General features: G+C 41.9%; 1 protein-coding gene across 7 annotated transcripts in view; it reads right to left on the minus strand.

Moving 5' to 3' along the window:
* The window catches only part of PHF21A (PHD finger protein 21A), a 289,517-nt gene that overhangs the window by 217,522 nt on the left and 50,459 nt on the right, over window positions 1-21,536 (minus strand). For all 7 annotated transcript variants that reach the window (XM_054024656.1, XM_054024658.1, XM_054024659.1 and 4 more), the window contains exon 2: window positions 8,208-8,251. The gene's annotated coding sequence lies outside the window, so the exon portion shown is untranslated. The remainder of the gene's footprint in view (window positions 1-8,207; window positions 8,252-21,536) is intronic.

The raw sequence follows: 21,536 nt of genomic DNA on the forward strand, positions 1-21,536 counted from the left end.
TTATCTCTACTGGAAATACCTCGCCTGATGCATCCCAAGACCGCATTAGCTTTTTTCACACCCATATCACATTGGCAGCTCATAGTCATCCTGTGATCAACCAATACTTAGAGGTCCTTCTCCTCCTCTGTTACTTCCAAGTGAGGCGTCCCCAGTTTATAACAAAAATTCTTGTTATTAATCCCTAAATGCATGACCTTGCACTTTTCACTATTAAATTTCATGCTATTACTACTACTCCAGTTTACAAGGTCATCCAGATCTTCCTGTAGGATATCTCGGTCCCTCTCTGTATTGGCAATACCTCCCAGCTTCGTGTAATCTGCAAACGTAATTAGCGCATTCCCACTTTTTGTGCCAAGGTCAGTAATAAAAAGATTAAATAAGATTGGTCCCAAAACCAATCCCTGAGAATCTCCACTAGTAACCTCCTTCCAACCTGACAGTTCACCTTTCAGTATGACCCGTTGTAGTCTCCCCTTTAATCAGTTCCTTATCCACCTTTCAATTTTCATATTGATCCCCATCTTTTCCAATTTAGCTAATAATTCCTCATGTGGAACCATATCAAAGGCCTTACTGAAATTGAGGTAAATTAGATCGACTGCATTTCCTTTGTCTAAAAAAAATCTGTTACCTTCTCAAAGAAGGAGATCAGGTTGGTTTGGCATGATCTACCTTTTGTAAAACCATGTTGTATTTTGTCCCAGTTACCATTGACCTCAATGTCCTAACTACTTTCTCCTTCAAAATTTTTTCCAAGACCTTGCATACTACAGTTGTCAAACTAACAGGCCTGTAGTTACCCGGATCACCTTTTTTTTTTCCTTTCTTAAAAATAGGAACTATGTTAGCAATTCTCCAGTCATACGGTACAACCCCTGAGTTTACTGATTCATTAAAAATTCTTGCTAATGGGCTTGCAATTTCATGTGCCAGTTCCTTTAATATTCTTGGATGAAGATTATCTGGGCCCCGATTTAGTCCCATTAAGCTGTTTGAGTTTGACTTCTACCTCAGATGTGGTAATATCTACCTCCATATCCTCATTCCCATTTGTCATCCTACCATTTTCCCTAAGCTCCTCATTAGCCTCATTAAAGACAGAGACAAAGTATTTGTTTAGATATTGGGCCATGCCTAGATTATCCTTAACCTCCACTCCGTCCTCCGTGTTTAGCGGTCCCACTTCTTTCTTTGTTTTCTTCTTATTTATATGGCTATAGAAGCTTTTACTATTGGTTCTAATTCCCTTTGCAAGGTCCAACTCTACATGGCTTTTGGCCTTTCTCACTTTATCCCTACATGTTCTGACCTCAATATGGTAGCTTTCCTTGCTGATCTCTCCCATCTTCCACTCCTTGTAGGCTTTCTGCTTTTTCTTAATCACCTCTCTGAGATGCTTGCTCATCCTGCTGGGTCTACAACTTCTGCCTGTGAGTTTTTTTCCCCTTTCTAGGGATGCAGGCTTCTGATAGTTTCTGCAACTTTGACTTGAAGTAAATCCAGGCCTCCTCCGCCTTTAGAGCCACAAGTTCTTCAGTCCAATCCACTTCCTTAACTAATTTCCTTAATTTTTTAAAGTTAGCCCTTTTGAAATCAAAAACCCTAGGTCACAGATCTATTTTTGTTTATCCTTCCATTTTGTTTGACCTGAATTAGCTCATGATCACTCGAACCAAGGCTGTCCCCTACGACCATTTCTTCTATGAGGTCTTCACTACTCACCCAAACCAAATCTAAAATGGCATCCCCTCTTGTTGGTTCAGCAACTACTTGGTGAAGGAATCCATCAGCTATCGCATTCAGGAAAATTTGAGCCCTATTATTACTACTAGCACTTGTCTTCCAGTCTATATCTGGGAAGTTAAAGTCTCCCATGATCACACAATTCCCATTAGTATTTATTTCATTAAAAACATTAAAGAGGTCTCTATCCATATCCAAATCAGATCCCGGCGGTCTATAGCACACCCCAAGCACTATCCCAAGGGAAGCTCTAGTAGCTTTCTTCCCCAATGTGATTTTTGCCCAGACTGTCTTATCCATTCAATCACTTCTTAATCCTTTACAGTCTACCTCATCATTGATATACAATGCTACTCCACCACCTTTGTCTTTAATTCTGTCTTTCCTAAACAGCACATACCCTTCAATACCTGTACTCCAGTCATGACTATTATTTCACCATGTTTCTGTTATCCCTATAATATCTGGTTTCACTTCCTGCACCAATAGCTCTAGTTCCTCCATTTTGTTACCTAGGCTCCTTGCATTAATGTACAAACATCTTAATTTTTGCTGTTTGGCTTCTCTCACATTCTTTACCCGATTAGGCACAGACATTCTACTGCCAGTATCACCTATTAGACTAGTATCTATGCTACCCTTCCTCCTTATGTCCATTCTCCTACCCACAGCTGTATCCTTTCTTACTTCGTTTCTTCCCTCTCAATGTTAAAATCCAGCATGGAGATTACCTGGACATCTCCCAACCATCTCCCCCAAATTCCTAGTTTAAAGCTCTCTTAATCAGTTGTGCCAGCCTCCATCCTAGAAGTCTATTTCCCTCCCTACTCAGGTGAAGTCCATCCCGAGAGAACAGTCCTCTGTCCATGAATGCTTCCCAGTGGCCATATATCCCAAAGCCCTCCTTATAGCGCCACTGCCTGAGCCATCTGATGATCATCATAATCTTGTCACACCTTTGTTGCCCTTCTCTAGGAACAGGCAGAATCCCACTGAAGATCACCTGAGCCTCAATTTCCTTAAACGTCTTCCCCAGCCTGGCACATTCCAGCGAGAATCTAGCCATATCATGTGTTCCCACATGAAGGGCAATCAGTGGATTCTTTCCCGGTCCCATTAGGATCCTCTTCAGCCTCAGGTCCACATCCCGTGTATTAGCACCTGGCAGACAGCACACCCTTCTGTTCTCTGGATCAGCTCTAGTTACAAGCCTGTCTATTCTTCTCAGTAAAGAGTCTACATGAATGGGGACCTACCTTTTCCTAGTAATGGTGTGATTCTCCGGTCTATCCCCTGTTCCCTCTGGCTGTAAGTCCTCTCAATTCCTATTGTCCCTTGCAATCCTCCGCAACCCATCCCATAACATCAAATATGAGCCCCAGGAGGATATCTCCATTGACTATTCCCTTCTTCCTATAGGACTAGCTGCTCTTCTCTTCTTCCTTGCCCTCTCACCTTCAGCGACCACCTGCTGTACCCCTTGTTCATTTGGGATACAAAGAGGTCACGTAACGGAGTACTCCACTGTGTAAATATCTCACTTACAACTGTGTCGTGAACTTCCCACTTGTGGTCTATCATGAAGCTTCTGTTCCATTTGTCTGCCAGGATGATGTTGTTAAGGCAATGCACATTCCTGGTATTGTGATGTGGTTCCTGATGCACCAGTTCCAAAGTCTGACCACTTCCTGGCAGAGGGGATGAGTTTTTTTTTTTTCTTTTTCTCTCTTGCTGTGTGTCTGTGTCTGTGTGTGGTTTATATAGCCCATTGCAGTGATATTGTCCAATATTATCTGTATATGGAGCAAGCATATAAGCAGAAGGAAGGCTTGCACACAATGGACCTCTCTCAGTTCCAATAAGTTTATATGCAGCCTGGCCTCTAATGGACTCCAGGTGCCATGAGCAGTGTGGTTGTCCAGATGAGCACCCCATCCCAGAAGAGAGGTGTCTGTCATAATAGTGGCCCTGGGGATGGGAGGGCTGAAGGGAACTCCCACCATGAACTTTTCTGGATTCAACCACCAAGTTAAGGAAGTAACAACTCTGGCAGGAGCAACCTGGAGTGGATTTGGTCCTTGCTTGGTCGATAGATTGAGTGAAGCCAAGTCTACAAGCACCACAAGTGGAGTCTAGAGAAAGGAGTCACGTAGGTGCATGTGGCCTAACTGTGAGAGGTACTTGTGCACTGTGGCTTGTGATCTGTGGGTGATGTGTGAAGTCAGGTTGCCCATTACATGAAACCTTTCTGAGGGAAGGAACACTTTCACAGAAACTGAATCCAACCTTGCCCCTATAAAGTTTATTGACTTTGTGGGTAACAAAACAAACTTTTCTTCATTTATCCACGACTAGGGCTGTTAAAAGTTGTATCAGAAACCCTGTCACCGACCTCACCTCCTGACAAGATCAGCCTACCAGGAGCCAATTGTCCACATATGGGAACACCGTATAGCCCCGGCATTTCATCTGGGCTGCTACCAGAGAAAACCTTTGTAAATAAATACTCTGGGTGCCGTAGCCAGCCAAAGGGGAGGACTCAAAACTCAAAGTGTTCCTGGCCTACCACAAAACAAAGGAACTTCCTGTGTGATGGGTGAACGTCCACATGGAAATATGCACCCTTTATGTCAAAAGCCACAAACCACATCACTTTCTGAAGGGAGGATATTATAGATGCCAGAATAATCATCCAGAATTTCAACTTTCAAATAAGAAGGTTGAGTTGCTGAAAGTGTGGGATGGGTCTTTACCCTCCATCTTTTTGGGGGATTAGGAAATATGGATAGAAGAACCCCCTCCAATGGCAATGAAGTGGGAAGCACTCTATTGCCCCTCAGTGTAAAAGGGATTCTGCTTCCCACTGAAAAATTACCTCATAAGAGAGGTCCCCAAAAGGGGGACTGGGCAGCGGGTTTCTGAGATGGGAAGGAGAGAAATACTACAGAGTGTCCTTGGTGGATAATCTCCAAAACAGAGCTGTCCATAGTGATCTTGTTCCAGTTCTGGGCAAAGAGTGTAAGACAGCCCCCAAAGATGACAGGGGGGTTGGCATAAGTGACAGTACATGGGTCTCGACCAATATGTCAAAAGTGGCTCTTGGCTGGTGATTGAGAGAGAGAGAGAGAGAGAGCGAGCGCACGCGTAGAGGCTGGGCAGTAGAGGGGGCCAAGAAGCGAGGCCTCTGAATCTTTTTGCATTTGCACAAAGGCTCAGCTGATAAATTGCATGAGGAGGTGGCGGCCTTGGTCTATAGGATTGCCTCTGGTGTTTCCTTCTGGAGGCCGGTGTATAAATCCTAGGGGAATACAGAGACAAACTCAAGTCTTCTAGGAAGTGCAGGGACTTGTCTGTTTTATCATTGAAGAGATCAACTCATCAAAGGGGAGAAGGTCCTGCATGGTGTTTTGGACTTCCCTTTGAAACCCTGACAATTGCAGCCCGGAATCTTTCCTTATGACTAGACCAGTGGTCACTCTTCTGGAATCCACAACCCCCTGCATCCACTGCAGCCTGGAGGACTACTTTTGTCACTATCTTCCCCTCATTTAAGAGAGACTTGAAATTGGGCTGTCTTCTGTGGGAAGCTTGTCTGTGAAGACTGCAAGCCTGGAAAAGGTATTAAAATTGCATTTTATTAACAATGCATAGTAGTTAGCAACATGAAATTGCAGGCCTGTAGAAAAGACCTTCCTCCCCAGGAGCTTCAGTCTCTTAGAACCTTTATCTGCCAGGGTGGTCTTTTGATAATATGACCTAGCCCTTACGAGAGCTGCCTGAACCACCAGCGAGTTAGGGGCAGGATGAGAACATAATAATTTGGCTCCTTTGCCATGAACAAAGTATTGCCTCTCAGCTCTTTTTGATGAGGGGCACAGGCTGATGGAGTGTGCCATACCACTCCAGTTGGTCCCAGTATGGTTTCATTGATGGGCAGGGCCACCTTATTTGGTCCCTGAGGCTTCAATATGTCCAGGAGTTGGTGATGAGGGTCCTGGATCTCCTCTAATAGGATCTGTAGGTCACGGGGAACTCTTTGTGGCAGCTCCTGGTACTGGAGGCGGTCATCCAGCAGAGAAGGAGTGACCACCTTGTCCAGGGATGGTGAAGAGGCACCCTTCGGTACCTGTGGATATGGTTCAACCTCCTCATACACTGAGTAGTGAGAGGGAGAGGAGTGGTACGACTCTTCAGAGGGGTCCAAACACCTGTCATAAGGATCCCACAGACCCACAATAAGGCCAGAAAGAGGTATCTATAGTTTGTGGGGACCCCCAAAGACACTGGTACCAGCTATTCCTGGGGGTGGGGGAGTTTGAAGGTCATACCAAGTGAAATGGCAAGCATAACTCCTCAGTTGTCTATCGGAGCTTAACAGCATCCACGGAGATACCAGTTCAGCCATCTCCTTGGATTCATCCGAGTGAGAGAACTACTCAATCGGTGCAGTGGTGCTGTCAGTACCAGGGCACTCCAGCCAAATGATTGGAAGTGAGACGGTTCCTTGGACGGTGATGTTGACTCCTCCAGCAGAGTCAGGTCATCCCCATCAGGAGGGCCAGGCCAGAAAGAAATGGAAACTATGGATAAGGGAGGAATACATCCTCTGTTGCTGTACAAGTCTCGGGACACCTTGGTGTCCAAGGGATTCCCACAGTTAAATCTGACAGATCCAGTACATCTGCAGCAACTAAAGTCTTTAGATAGACGAGGTGGTACTGACTATCAGTCCGGACCAGCACTCATAGATGGAACCAGTGAAAGTCTATCCTTAGGCTTCGGTACCAAAATGACCAATGGAATTGGAAGGTATTTCTTTTTATGTATCTTGCCCTCTGATCTGGGGGTCTCCATCAGAGCCAGTTCCTTAGGTTCCATATGCAACATCTCACCCAACCTGGACAGGCTCAGGGAGGAAGCATGTTTCTTATGACCATTCCTCAATGGGGATCTATCCTTGTGTCCATGAGAGAGCACTCTACTCTCATGTGGAGTCCCTGAAGAAGAATCCTTGGGCTTAGATGTTTAGGATTCTGCTCCAAGGAATGTGCTTGGAAAGGCATCGCTGGTCAGTTAAGGCGGATGTACGTGGGGGGTGGTCTCCTTGGCTCAGATCGGAGAGGGGCCTCAGAGCCTTCATTAGGTGCTTACACAAATGAAGCTCCCAGGTTGCTTGAGTTCTGGGTGGGAAGGAGCAACAGATACTGCACTTTGCAGAAATATGCACCTCAGCCAGACTGTACAGGCAGTGCTGATGTTCGTTACTGATGGAGAAGGGTCGAAGGCAGGAAACTCAATTCTTGAACGGACTCTGGGCATAATCCCAGAGTCGGGGAGAGGTTCCCCAACTGGAGGGGGAAAAAAACACAACACTCTATACTATAAACTTTAACTATCACCTACAAATCTAAGAATATAACTATCTATCTACAAATGTTTTGTTTATAGATTATAGAACCAAGTGAAGGAAGACAATTCCAACTGAGGCCATCGCTGCAGTAAGAAGAAACTGGAGAGGTGTCAACCTGCACCACTTCTTATACCCTCGATCAGAAGCACGAGGGGTGCTACTACGCATGTGAGGGCCAACAGAAATTACTCTGAAAAATTTCCAGACTCTAGCGCATGGCGCACATGCGTACCCACATGTGGAATCCGCATAGGGTCTATCACTCGAAGAACCTAGTCCCTCCCTGAGACCCACAATCTGCTGAGACAGCACACCACAGGAAGTTCCTCCTCAAACGATCTGACAGTGGTCTTAATGATCTCTGATTGGGCCCCTGAACCTATATAAAGCCACGGTGTGTACCAGGAAGTGTCCAGAAAATGATGTGGATCCTTACCTAGCTGCCATGATTACCTGCTTCTCTGTTCCTGAATTCCTGGGACTAACCTTGGCTCTGACTTGGATTCTGACTCCTGATCAACCCCAAAACAGATCCCGATACCTGGAACTAAGCCTCTGCCCAATTCCTGCCTGTCTGGTTCTGACCCTCGGCTTGACTCTTGACCCTCATACTGGCTCTGACCCCTGGATTCAGCTCTGAGATCCCAAACTCCTGCCACCAGTCCCACTTACCTTCATCCAGGATCCTGACAATCATTTTAAGCACTCATGTCTTTACATTTTAACAAGTTATATAAATCAGGAGCCTACTGGACCTGTAAAATTACTGGAATTCTAGGCCCCAATCCTTCAAACTGCACAGTGATCCTTGCACACACAAGTATTTCACTTGCAGGATTGGGACCTTAGTTAGCAACATCTAAGTTTTAGTCCGTTTTTTAACATTGTTCCTGTATGCAAAACTGGACAGGATTTTGGTTTCAGTCAATCATCAACACTTCTTGCTTCATTTATGGATACTAGCTCTTAATATAAGTATATTGTACATTCTGAATTATTACTTATCTAGCATCAGGAAATCTATACTTGTCTAGCAAAAGGTACTTACCAGTTGTGGAAAACAGATTTTCCCCTTCAGCTCTCTAGCCCCCCCTATAACAAAACAAAAACAAGAGAATCATCAGATAACGTTTAATTTGAGTTTGGAACAAAAAGAATTTGGGGGGAGAGGGGGTAAATCTGCAAATGATTTCTTTTTTTAAAAGATGTAGTAGACAAAATATGAAATTGACCTGAGAAGGGAGAATAAAAAGTGTTTGATATAGCAAGGGAAGAACTGAGAGTGCTTATAATTCTATTATTTCCCAGTTACTGTAAACCAGATTGAAGTGCAAGCAGTGACGTGAGGGTCTTCTTTTGCCAATACTGGAATGGAAATTTTAAACAAAGAAGCACTTTATCTAAAGAAAAAAAATCAACTGACCATCACTTTTTCTTGCATGTCTATGTAACAAAACAAACTATAGCAAAGCTTGGGCCAAACTGTGTTTAAGGCCTTACCCCATCCACAGCTTGATTATAATAGCTCCACTCCAAGATATTTACTATGATGGTTACAAGTGCATTCTCATTTGTATTTAAGCTCAGCCAACTTTGTCACAGACTAAAAATCCAAACACACATTTTACAACTTTACTAGAAAAATCTGGGTGTTAATACAAACCTTATCTTAGGCGCTGGCCCTAAAATGTGATCAATATCATCCCACTGCAGAGCTCAGGCTCTGGGTCTCTATCCTACAACTGGATGCATTAGTGCAGACTCGTGATCATGTACACTCCCATCAAAGTCAATGGGATCCAATGCAAATGCAGGAGACAGTCTGCACTTGCTAATCTATTTACAGACCTGGGGAAGAATCTGTACAGGAAATTTAATGCCTACTGTTAAGTAGTGAATATGCATATCCACTTAGTGTCAGAATTTTTAGAGTGTGTGTTTAGAACTAATTTTTTCCTTAGTATGGCACTTGGGTCAATTTTTTAAGTTCAGAGGAAAGTTATAACAATTTCTAAATGTTGAGGAGGTGGAGGTTTTTTGAGCAGCTGATTTCTGCGTAAGGGTACACAAAGCAACCTATACATCAGTGTTTTGGATGTAAGCAGTGCAAGCTTACAGCTATTTAGAGATCAGCCTTAATTCACAAATCATAGTGGTTTCTCAATCATTCAAACCCCACACTTGATTGCATTTTCCCCCCTTCATCAGCAGCCCCTTCATAGGCTCTAAAGCCCACACGATGAGGTCATTTAATCACCACAAAACACAATATGCCTCCTTTCAGCAACAACATACTAAGGTTGTGTCTATATCTGAGTGCTATAAAAGGCTGTTGCTCTGGAAAGCTAAGCAAAGAAGCTTTTCACAACACATCTACAACTACAACCTTAGAGTGAGCAAGTCTCAATTTTCATTAAGAAAAAAAAAATCAACATTCATTTGTAGCAAGTTCAAGAAAACACATTAATTTTATTTTTCTGTATTTTAAAGAAGGAATCACGCATTTTTAGAGACAGAGCATGACCAAGTGCTGTGATTGTCCTCCATACCGGGATCCCAATTCCATCAAGTCAAAACCCACCCCCTTCCAGTCTAGTAATATGGAAAGGACAGAATAGTTTCAACCCAGGCACTTTTCTGAAGGTTGTAATCCTGAGAACCCATGGACTCAAAGGACTGTGAATCACAAACTCCAGAGTTTAATTCGGGCTCTGTGACTTGCTGTGTACCTTGGACAAGTCACTTAAATAGGACCTAAAGAGGTGGAAAAAAAGGCTTGTACTCTCTCTGCTTCTTCACGTAATAAATTACATTTAAAAAGTGTTAAAAGAAGGCTAACATTTGAAAAGTCAAGCACTCGAGAGTTATGAAATGCCAGAATTAAGATTGCCTGTGCAACCTTAATTCTGCCCTTGTGTGCATATATACATTATGATGCAGTATTTAATTAGATGATCACATACTATTTTTCCCACAGGAACTCTGCCTCATTCAGTGCAGAGGATGGCTGGCACTTAGGGAATGAGGCATCTGTTCAATATTTCTCTTTACCCCCATCATTTGTGCAGCCCCAGGCCTTATTTACTGAATACCAACCAAGCCCTGCAGTGAGTAAAGAATTATTAGTTTTCTCACAGATACTATGGAGATGAGCACCACAGAAAATCCTCATCTTAAAAAAATTATGATTTTTTTCTCTGCAACAACACTGTGAAGTAGGAGATTTACCACAAACAGGGAACTGAGGCACATGGACATTAAAGCCAAAATTTGCAAGACATCTCCAATAACATTAAGTGCCCAAGTAAATGGGCTCTCAATTTAAGACATCTAGGATTTAATTTTTCAGAGTACTTAGTGTTTTTATAGTCTTTTATATACAGATATTACCTAAATAATCCTCATAATACTCATAATACTCCTGTGTGGTAGGTAGATATAACTGTCCTACTTTACAAATGGGAAAAACAAACAAAACTAAAAGGCAATGTAACTTGCTCAAGGCCACAGACTGAGTTAGTAGCAGAGCCAGAATTAGGATTTAGGACATACTGACTCCTAATTCTAATGCATATGACCATGTAATTAAAGATTATTATAATGTATATGCACAAGATGACAGAATTAAGATTTTTATAGGCAAACTTAATTCTGGCATTTCCTAATTTTTGGGTACTAGACTTTGCAGTCTTAACATTAACGTTCTTTTTTACATAGTTGTTTAGCAAGTCATTTCCTAGAGATATGCAATTCTGTGACATGCAGCTGTAATGGTAATTTTAGACAGCTCATCTTTTGCCCTATCAGATTTTTTTTTTATTATTTATTTTGGGAGTCCAAGGCACCTCTATGACTCCAGGCCTATCCCCTCCCAAATGTAGATCCTTGCTGCAAACCATGGAGGCATTAGAGTGCTTTACAAAAAATGTATACTCAAATGTCAGGCAACCTAAATACAAGGGTCACTACTGTTCTCTCAACTTTTCACGCCTTTGTTATAAGAGGTTTTGCTTTGTTTGTTTATAAAGTGAGTGGGAGAAGAAGTCTTCTGAAGTAAAACATTTATCAAGTAATATCAAAATCTTGTCTTTTCCATTTTGCTCTAGATTTCCCTTGAAGGACCCAGAAATATGAACGGCAAGCTCTCATCCCTAAACAAGCAATGTCAAGTCTCAAAATATTTGATGTTTTTCTGAAAGCCTCAGCTTCTGGAGCTATGTGTTTGTCAGAATCTCCGCTTTCATTTAAAAAAAATGCTTCATGTTTGCAAAGAAACGTTAGGGCGCACTTGAAAACGAGATCCAATAAGATCAAAAACCAAAAGGCAAATTAAACCTCCAATTTTTTTTTTTAATTTTATAATGTTTAGGCCAGTATCATGGTTTTTGGGGCCTGACTCTTGACTGTTGAGCACATGAAGTTGGCACTACTGCGAAACAGAAATCTTTAAAGTTAAAGAATTTCTTCCAATTGTTTCAGTTGAACAATTGTCAATAAAAAACAAAGCTTTTAATAGTCCTAATTAGGACTGTTGATTAATTGCAGTTAACTCACGTGATTAATTTAAAAAAAAAACCTAATCACAAAAAAAAATTAATTGCGATTAATCGCTGTATTAATTGCATTGTTAAACAGAATACCAATTGAATTTAAATGTTTTTGATGTTTTTCTACATTTTCAAATATACTGATTTCAATTAGAACACAGAATACAAAGTGTACACTGTTCACTTTCTATTATTCTTTTTGATTATCATTTTTACAGTGCAAATATTTGTAAACAAAAGAAATCATATTTTTCAATTCACCTCATACAAGTACTGTAGTGAAACCTCCATCGTGAAAATGCAACTTACAAATGTAGATTTTTTTTTGATTATGTAACTTCATTCAAAAACAAAACAATGCACAACTTTAGAACCTACAAGTCCACTCAGCCCTCCTTGTTCAGCCAATCGCTAAGACAAAAAACTTTGTTTACATTTACGGGAGACAATGCTGCCCACTTCTCATTTTCAATGTCACCAGAAAGCGAGAACAGGCATTCACATGGGACTTCTGTAGCCAGCGTTGCAAGGTATTTACATGCCAGACCTGCTAAACATTCGTATGTCCCTTCATACTTTGGCCACCATTGAAGAGGACATGCTTCCATGCTGACAACACTCGTTAAAAAAATAATGCTTTAATTCAATTTGTGATTGAACTCCTTGGGGGAAAATTGTAGGTCTACGGCTCTGTTTTACCTATTTCATGTTCCAGCAGGCTCGAATGATGACCCAACACATGTTGTTCATTTTAAATACACTTTCACTGCAGATCTGACAAAATGCAAAGAAGATACAAATGTGAGTACTCAACCCAAGATTTAAGAATCTGAAATGCCTTCCAAAATCTGAGATGGACAAGGTGCGGAGCATGCTTTCAGAAGTCTTAAAAGAGCAACACTCAGATACGGAAACTACAGAACCTCAACCACCAAAAAATAAAAATTACCCTTCTGCTGGTGGCATCTGATTCAGATGATGAAAATGAACATGCATTGGTCCGCACTGCTTTAGATTGTTATCAAGCAGAACCCCTCATCAGCATGGATGCATGTCCTCTGGAATGGTGGTTGAAGCATGAAGGGACATTGAATATTTAGCACATCTGGCAGGTAAATATCGTGCAGCGCTGACTACAACAGTGCCATGAGAATGCCTGTTCTCACTCTTAGGTGACATTGTGTACAAGAAGCAGGCAGAATTATCTCCCGTAAATGTAAACAAACTTGTTTGTCTGAGCGATTGGCTGAACAAGAAATTGGACCAAGTGGACTTGTAGGCTCTAAAGTTTTAAATTTTTTTATTTTTGAATGCAGGTTTTTTTTTTTATATATAATTCTACATTTGTAAGTTCAACTTTCATGATAAATAAATTGCATGACAGTTCTTGTATTAAGTACATTGAAAAATACTATATCTTATTTTTACCGTGCAAATATTTATAATAAAAATAAATATAAAGTGAGCACTGTACATTTTGTATTCTGTGTTGCAACTGAAATCAATGTATTTGAAAATGTAGAAAACATCCAAAAATATTTAAGTAAATGGTATTCTATTAATAACAATGCGATTAATCACGATTTTTTTATTTTTTTAAATCGCTTGACAGCCCTAGTCCTAATAAAAATCATTTCCTGCATTTTGATCAGGTTTTACTTCATCAGTGTCTGCAAAACCATAATCCTACAATTTCCTTCCATATTCCAGGAATCATAGACGATTACGATTGGAAGGAACCTCAGGAGGTTATCTAGTCCAACCCCCGGCTCAAAGCAGGACCAATCCCTAACTAAATCATCCCGGCCAGAGCTTTGTCAAGCCTGACCTTAAAAACCTCTAAGGAAGAAGATTCCACCACCTCCCTAGGTAACCCATTCCAGTGCTTCACCACCCTCCTAGTGAAAAAGTTTTTCCTAATATCCAAACCTTCCCCACTGCAACTTGAGACCATTACTCCATGTTCTGTCATCTGCTACCACTGAGAACAGTCTAGATCCATCCTCTTTGGAACCCCCTTTCAGGTAGTTAAAAGCTGCTATCAAATCTCCCCTCATTCTTCTCTTCTGCAGACTAAATCAGCCCAGTTCCCTCAGCCTCTCCTCATAAGTTATGTGCTCCAGCCCCCTAATCATTTTTGTTGCCCTCCGCTGGACTCTTTCCAATTTTTCCATATCCTTCTTGTAGTATGGGGCCCAAAACTGGACACACTACTCCAGATGAGGCCTCACCAATGTCGAATAGAAGGGAATGATCAAGTCCCTCGATCTGCAGGCAATGCCCCTACTTATACAGCCCAAAATGCCGTTATCCTTCTTGGCAACAAGGGTACACAGTTGACTCATATCCAGCTTCTCGTCCACTGTAACCCCTATGTCCTTTTCTATAGAACTGCTGCCTAGCCATTTGGTTCCTAGTCTGTAGCAGTGCATGGGATTCTTCCATCCTAAGTGCAGGACTCTGCACTTGTCCTTGTTGAACCTCATCATATTTCTTTTGGCCCAATCCTCTAAATTTGTCTAGATCCCTCTGTATCCTATCCCTACCCTTCAGCGTATCTACCACTCCTCCCAGTTTAGTGTCATCTGCAAACTTGCTGAGGGTGCAGTCCACACCATCCTCCAGATCATTAATGAAGATACTGAACAAAACCACCCTCAGGACCGACCCGTGGGGCATTTCACTTGAAACCGGCTGCCAACTAGACGTGGAGCCATTGATCACTACCCATTGACCCCGACAATCTAGCCAGCTTTCTATCCGCCTTAGTCCATTCATCCAGCCCATACTACTATAACTTGCCAGCAAGAATACTGTGGGAGACCATAACAAAAGCTTTGCTCAAGCCAAGGAATGATACATCCACTGCTTTCCCCTCATCCACAGAGCCAGTTATCTCGTCATAGAAGGCAATTAGGTTAGTCAGACATGACTTGCCCTTGGTGAATCCATGCTGACTGTTCCTGATCACTTTCCTTTCGTTTAAGTGCTTCAGAATTGATTCCTTGAGGACCTGCTCCATGATTTTTCCAGTCACTGAGGTGAGGCTGACTGGCCTGTAGTGCCCCGGATGCTCCTTCTTCCCTTTTTTAAAGATGGGCACTACATTAGCCTTTTTCCAGTCATCCGGGACCTCCCCCGATCGCCATGAGTTTTCAACGATAATGACCAATGGCTCTGCAATCACATCCACCAACTCCTTTAGCACCATCGGATGCAGTGCATCCGGCCCCATGGACTTGTGCTCGTCCAGCTTTTCTAAATAGTCCTGAACCACTTCTTTCTCCACAGAGGGCTTGTCACCTCCTCCCCAGGCTATGCTGCCCAGTGCAGCAGTCTGGGAGCTGACCTCGTTCATGAAAGAAAAGCAGGGGACACAAAATATTACTTATTTTATTTATATTTCTAAAGTTTATTTTCCTGAACAAAAGAAAGCCTAAAAAGAGTATGAGTGGTTTCTTTATATATAGAGACAAAGATGGTATATATAACCCACCTTTGCAGGTCAACTTTAACTTCTCTGTCCAGTTTCTAAAATGAGAATACTTGCTTACCTCTCACAGGCATGTTGTAAAAATTAAGACCCCAATCCTAAAACATTTCTACCTGTGATTAATTATAAGCTCCCACAGATTTCAACAGGACAACACACGTGCTTACAGTTAAATGTAGACAAGTGTTTGCAGGACTGGGACCTAAATATTTCATATTTGTATAGCACTTTTTAGATAGCACTTTTAATCTTCATACCAAGTGTATTGTATAACAAAGTTTTCTATTATGGAGATCAGATATTTATTGTAAGCTTTAAGTTATAAAATGTAAATTTACTCTATTGTAACCAAAAAAAAACTATGATTAGAAAGATGGGATATGAAAGAAAAGTCATGTTTAGCCCAGTGTTTCTTATCACAGATATTTTTTCAGTCCCTAGAAACAGGAGGTTTCTAAACAGGATTTGAAACTAGTATTGACAGAGCCTTAGACTATACATGATGACTTAGTGCTCTACCTACACTACAGACAGACCCAAGTTAAACATAATCAAGTCCTAACTTGTGTGAAACACAGAGCTAACACAATTCATTGAATGCAGCAACATTTTTCCCAGCACAGCAGCCCTTTAACGGTGTTGGCCTATCCACACACATCACTACAGAACTGTGTTTAAGTCAATGCATTTGGGAAAATTTTGGGCAGATATCCCATACTGCCTCAGCTGTTCCTGCAAAAGTTAGAGAATCATGACCATTTCCTCACATGAGCATAAGAACGGCCATACTGGGTTAGACCAAAGGTCCATCTAGCCTAGTGTCCTGTCTTCCGCCAGTGGCCAATGCCAGTTGCCCCAGAGGGAATGAACAGAACAGGTAATTATCAAGTGATGCATCCCCTGTTGGCCATTCCCAGCTTCTGGCAAACAGAGGCTAGGGACACCATCCCTGCCCATCCTGGCTAACAGCCATTAATGGACCTCTCCTCCATGAACTTATCTAGTTCTTTTTTGAACCCTGTTAGGCTTCACAACATCCTCTGGCAAGGCATTTCACAGGTTGACTGTGCATTGTGTGAAAAAATACTTCCTTTTGTTTCTTTTAGACCTGCTGCCTATTAATTTCATTAGGTGGCCCCTAGTTCTTGTGTTATGAAAAGGAGTAAATAACACTTCCTTATTTACTTTCTCCACACATCATGATTTTATAGACTACCATATCCTCCCCTTAGTCAACTCATTTCCAAACTGAAAAGTCCCAGTCTTACTAATCTCTCCTCCTACGGCAGCCATTCCATACCCCTAATTATTTTTGTTGCCCTTTTCTGAACCTTTTTCAAATCCAATATATATTTTTTGAGACGGGGCAACCACATCTCCACGCAGTATTCAAGATGTGAGCGTACCATGGATTTATATAGAGGCAATATGATTTCCTTATTATCTATCCCTTAATGATTCTCAACATTGTTAGCTTTTTTGACTGCCGCTGCACATTGAGTAGATGTTTTCAGAGACCTATCCACAATGATTCCAAGATCTCTTTCTTGAGTGGTAACAGCTAATTAGACCCAATAATTTTATATGTATAGTGGGGATTATGTTTTCCAGTGTGCATTACTTTGCATTTATCATCATTGAATTTCATCTGCCATTTTGTTCCCCAGCCACCTAGTTTTGAGAGATCCTTTTATAGCTCTTCGCAGTCTGCCTGGGACTTAACTATCTTGAGTAATTTTGTATCATATGCAAATTTTGCCACCTCACTGTTTACCCCTTTTTCCAGATCATTTATGATTATGTTAAATAGGACTGGGCCCAGTACAGACCCCTGGGGGACACTACTATTTATCTCTCTCCATTCTGAAAACTGACCATTTATTCCTACCATGAGAGAACCTTCCCTCTTATCCCATGACTGCTTACGTTGCTTAAGAGCCTTTGGTGAGGGACCTTGTCAAAGGCTTTCTGAAAATCTAAATGCACTACATCCACTGGATCCCCCATCGTGCATGCACTTTGGGAAGTCTTCGTGCACAGACTTGACAGGTGGGACTGACTAACCCAGTTACACAAATACTGTAAGGCCATCTCATCTACACAGCAGAATAATGGTTACAAACTAATTATAGTCCTTTTCATGACAAAGCTGAAACATGGTATAACTACACAGGTAGGAAATACCTGTGAACCATGTTGTATGTGGACTCAGTTGTAAACAGAGTAAAAATTAGACTGGCCCTGTAACATGGGTCTCAGAAAAAAAAAATGTCTTGTCCATATTAATCAGGAAAATTGTGATAAAAGTATGCCACCAGCAATCCTATTAGTTCTTCTTCTGTGACATCTCCAAGATCTGTCCATACCCCTTCAACATAGCCATCTCTCTCGTTCATCCTCTCATTATATCCTGTTTTGATAACTACAACATATTCCTCTCTAGCCACCCACACAACCCTGTCAGTCCATATAAAATGCCACTGCTCAACTTATCTTCCTTGACCAGTTTGATGACGTTACTGAATCCTTCTATTGAATTCCCATATGATATATTACACCAAGTTTAGGCTTCTTGTCACCACGTTAAAAACTCTACCTAATTCTACCTCTCCCTACTGTCATCCCTTCTCAAGCTTTGCGTTCCCCACCCCATGTTCCCAAACTTGTCTGCCCATTAGTCAAATATTCATTCAGTCACCTCTATACCTTCTTTTACCCAACCCCCCTGCATGTTACACCCTCTTCGAGCTCATCTGCAAGTCCCCTGCCTTGTTCACATTTAAGAACATCTTAAAGACACACTTCTACTGCACTTATAGTGAATCATCTTGTTTCCAGAGAAAGCTAGTAATGACCCATAAATTTATGTAGGGGAAGCCACTACATGTAAGAGTGGAAAATATTAGGTGGGGATTCCCCTGACCTCTCTGTCTTCACATTATCAGCTATTCAGAGCAGCAGCCATCCTTCTTAAATGGAAAGCATGCATCACAAATAATGATAATTGCACACTATGAAAATGATTAAGTATGGATTTTTAACATGGTTTGCCAGTCAAAAATAAAAACTTACTTGCCCTAGGTATGTAAGATTTCTACAAGGTTAACAAAAAACATTAGATTGTAATTTGTAAATCATTCACTATCCCCTTATTACAGAGATCATGTTTCAATAATTCAGAGAGAAGCACTAGTAGTAAAAAAAACTCATCAGCAACAACAAAGATCAAACCAGCTAACCGCACGACAGTGTGAGACAGTGGTCTCCAACCTTTTTAAGCACAAGATCACTTTTTGAATTTAAGTGCAACCCAGGATCTAACTCAAAGAAAGTGTAGAAATAACAGTAATCGCACAAAACCACCCTGCCCTACCCCTTCCCCGGGGCCACACCATCCCCATTCTATGAGGCCCTGTCCCGCTCACTCCATCCCTCCTCCCCCCATCGCTTGCTCTCCCCCAACCCTCACTCACTTTCACCGGGCTGGGACAGGGGCTTGGGGTGCAGGCTCTGGGCTGAGGCCGAGAGGTTACAGTGTGGGAGGGGCTCTGGGCTGAGCCTAGGGCAGGGGGTTGGAGTGCAGGAGGGGGCTCAGGGGGAGAGGATGTAGGCTCTGGGAGGTGGCTGGGGCAGGGGGTTGAGGTGCAGCAGGGGGTGCTGGCAAGGGCAGCGCATGGAGACCCCCTCCTTCTCTCCCCGTAAGGAGCTGATCAAATATGCTGGCCACTTCCAGGAGCGGCACGGGGACAGGGCAGGCAGGCTACCTTAGCCCTACTGTGCCACCGGACTGTTGATCAACTGTGGAGCCTCTGACGATCTCAGTCTCAGTGACTGAGACTGAGAGTGACTGTCAGAGGCTCCACGATTGACCAGCTGATCGTGATCGACCTATTGGTGATCACTTGTGTAAGGGATCTGCTCTTATTTGTGTGGGAATTAGTGCAAATGACTCTTACTAACACTAATGAGAGATCCAGGTATTAATCCTAGTGCAATGAAATAAGAGTTAGCCTCAATCAAATGTGTGTGTAGAACTCCTTTCTATTTTCCCCAATGAGGCTGGCAAGTGATTTCTATTAACATTACTAAGTGAGTTATGTCACATCAATGGGAAAACACTCAGACCAACAGAATTTCTAAAGCACACAGAATTCAGGCTATGGACCCAATTCTATCCTTGCCTGTATACACACAGCTTTGACTGCATCATGAGCACCAGACGTGCATTGGAGTGCTGAATTTGTCCTTAAGCTTCCAAAAGGAGGCCACTGTTAAATACCAAAGTTTGTTTATCCCAGAAATACTTCTATTCATCCACACTAAACATTAAAATTTTGAAGCTACTTTTAGAAACAATGGCAAGACATGCAAAAAAAATTCTAGATCAGAAATCTTCAAAAAAAAGTAGTACATTACACAAACTGGCCAAATGCTAAAACCCTAAAGCTGAATCACAGTGCAAAAGAAAAAAAAAAAAAAAAAAAAAACACACTTCCTATTGTACAGCTACAATTAGTCTACAGTCTTGTTTTTAAAATACAGATAGAAAAAGAGAAACTCCTACTGTATGACAGCCAAGAATAATCAGAGTACTTCCAGATGAACAGTTTTCAATCTCAGGTATCTGTGGTAGACCAAAATTAAATAAATAAAAATTACCAACCCTTATGGTCAGGGCCAGCCTTAGACCAAATGGCGCCCTACGCAAGGAGTTTCTTTGGTCCCCCCTATTTGTTAAACCTTTTAATGCCTTATTTTTTATTGCATTAGTAGCCCATTTCACGACTTTGATGTATGATTTGCATGCATGATTTATCCCTGTCATACAAGACGATAAATTTGCACACTAGGATCTGTAAATCTGTATTTATTCATGCCATACATAAGCAAATAAAAAAAATAGTTTCCTCTAAGTTTATAGAAACTTTATCATTAAGAATAACTGATATGTATTAAGATTGAGAAATTGAACTGTGCACGAACATTGGGTGGACCAGTATTAAATAGCGTTACAGTATGTGACAGCCTTACAATGTTAACCTTAGTCCTTTAGTTCAAAAGGTCGCTTTTCTTGCCTTTGTCCTCACGAACTGAAGCACAGAGTCAGAGAGATCCAAAGACTGGCCAATGGCATTCTCAAGCAATCAAATAGCAAGCAACATCAGTCTCATCAGCCATCATTGATCGAAGAGATGTTTTAATGAGCCTAAGCTTTGAAAAGCTGCGCTCACCACTCCTGACTGTGACCAGCAATGTGAGCAGAATCCTCAAAGCTAGCCACACATTAGGAAAATTGTCCTTCAGCTCTGCATCATGAATGAATTGGAGAACTTGGAGTGAAGAGTGCTTCCCATGTTGCAAAATTTGATGGATGTCATCCAATTCAACATATAGGTCTTTATCACTGACGTCCAAACATTTCCCATGTGTCAGCATCCAGTGAAGGTCCGAACAACTGTTCAAGAGTGTTTTCCTGTCTGCCTGCAGCTTACTAAGGTCATACAAAAAAGAAACAGGTCTTTTTGTGGTGCTTCATTTGTCCAAACCTCTCTTTGATGGACACTCAAGCAGTGTCAACAAGCAAGCAAAAGAACTCCCTCTTGAATTTTTCTTCCGAGCTTCCCATCACCTCATCTCTGCCCTCATAACCAAACTGTCTCTTCTTCTGATGAATAGGAGTTTCTTTGAAGACAGGCTCAAATCCTAAGTTTTCCACCATTTCTTTGGCAGCACTGATGGCATATTCAAATCCATTGTCTCTGTAAGCCACAATGAAATCAAGGCAGCTTCTCATCAAAATAGTAGCAGTCACGATGTCCATTGACTCAGCTTGTAATGCCTTGCTTACAACATTTACTTGGAACAGGATATCGTGCCAAACCACAATTGAGTCCAGAAATTTGAAATCAGTGATCCGGTTGGCCAGGCTTCGCGCCTTGTGTTGGATTCTGGCCTTGGCTTTATTCGACTGTGCCAGTTCCATCAGGGTGTTGTAAACCTGAGTCATTTGGTATCTCACTGGCCTTATGCCGACAATGTGGCTCTCCAGTGATCGTTACTTAGCAGCTTCATGGTCAGATTTGTAGCATTGTCCATGAGGCTCTTCCACCTGATAGTTGATGCTGAAAACAGGATGGATATCCTTTGCAGTACTCTGAAGAGTGTTACTGAATCCAAAAAACACTGCATCTGACACAACCAGATTGAGGGAATGGCAGCCACAAGGCACAAAGAAAGCTCTTGGATTCAGCGCAAGGATCCTTGCCTGGACGCCCCTGTTTCTTCCCTTTATGTTCGCACCGTTGTCATAGCCTTGGCTGCGGCAGTCCTGAAGCTT

The sequence above is a fragment of the Malaclemys terrapin genome, chromosome 4 (genome assembly GCF_027887155.1).
Source record: "Malaclemys terrapin pileata isolate rMalTer1 chromosome 4, rMalTer1.hap1, whole genome shotgun sequence".
Taxonomy (NCBI): domain Eukaryota; kingdom Metazoa; phylum Chordata; order Testudines; family Emydidae; genus Malaclemys; species Malaclemys terrapin.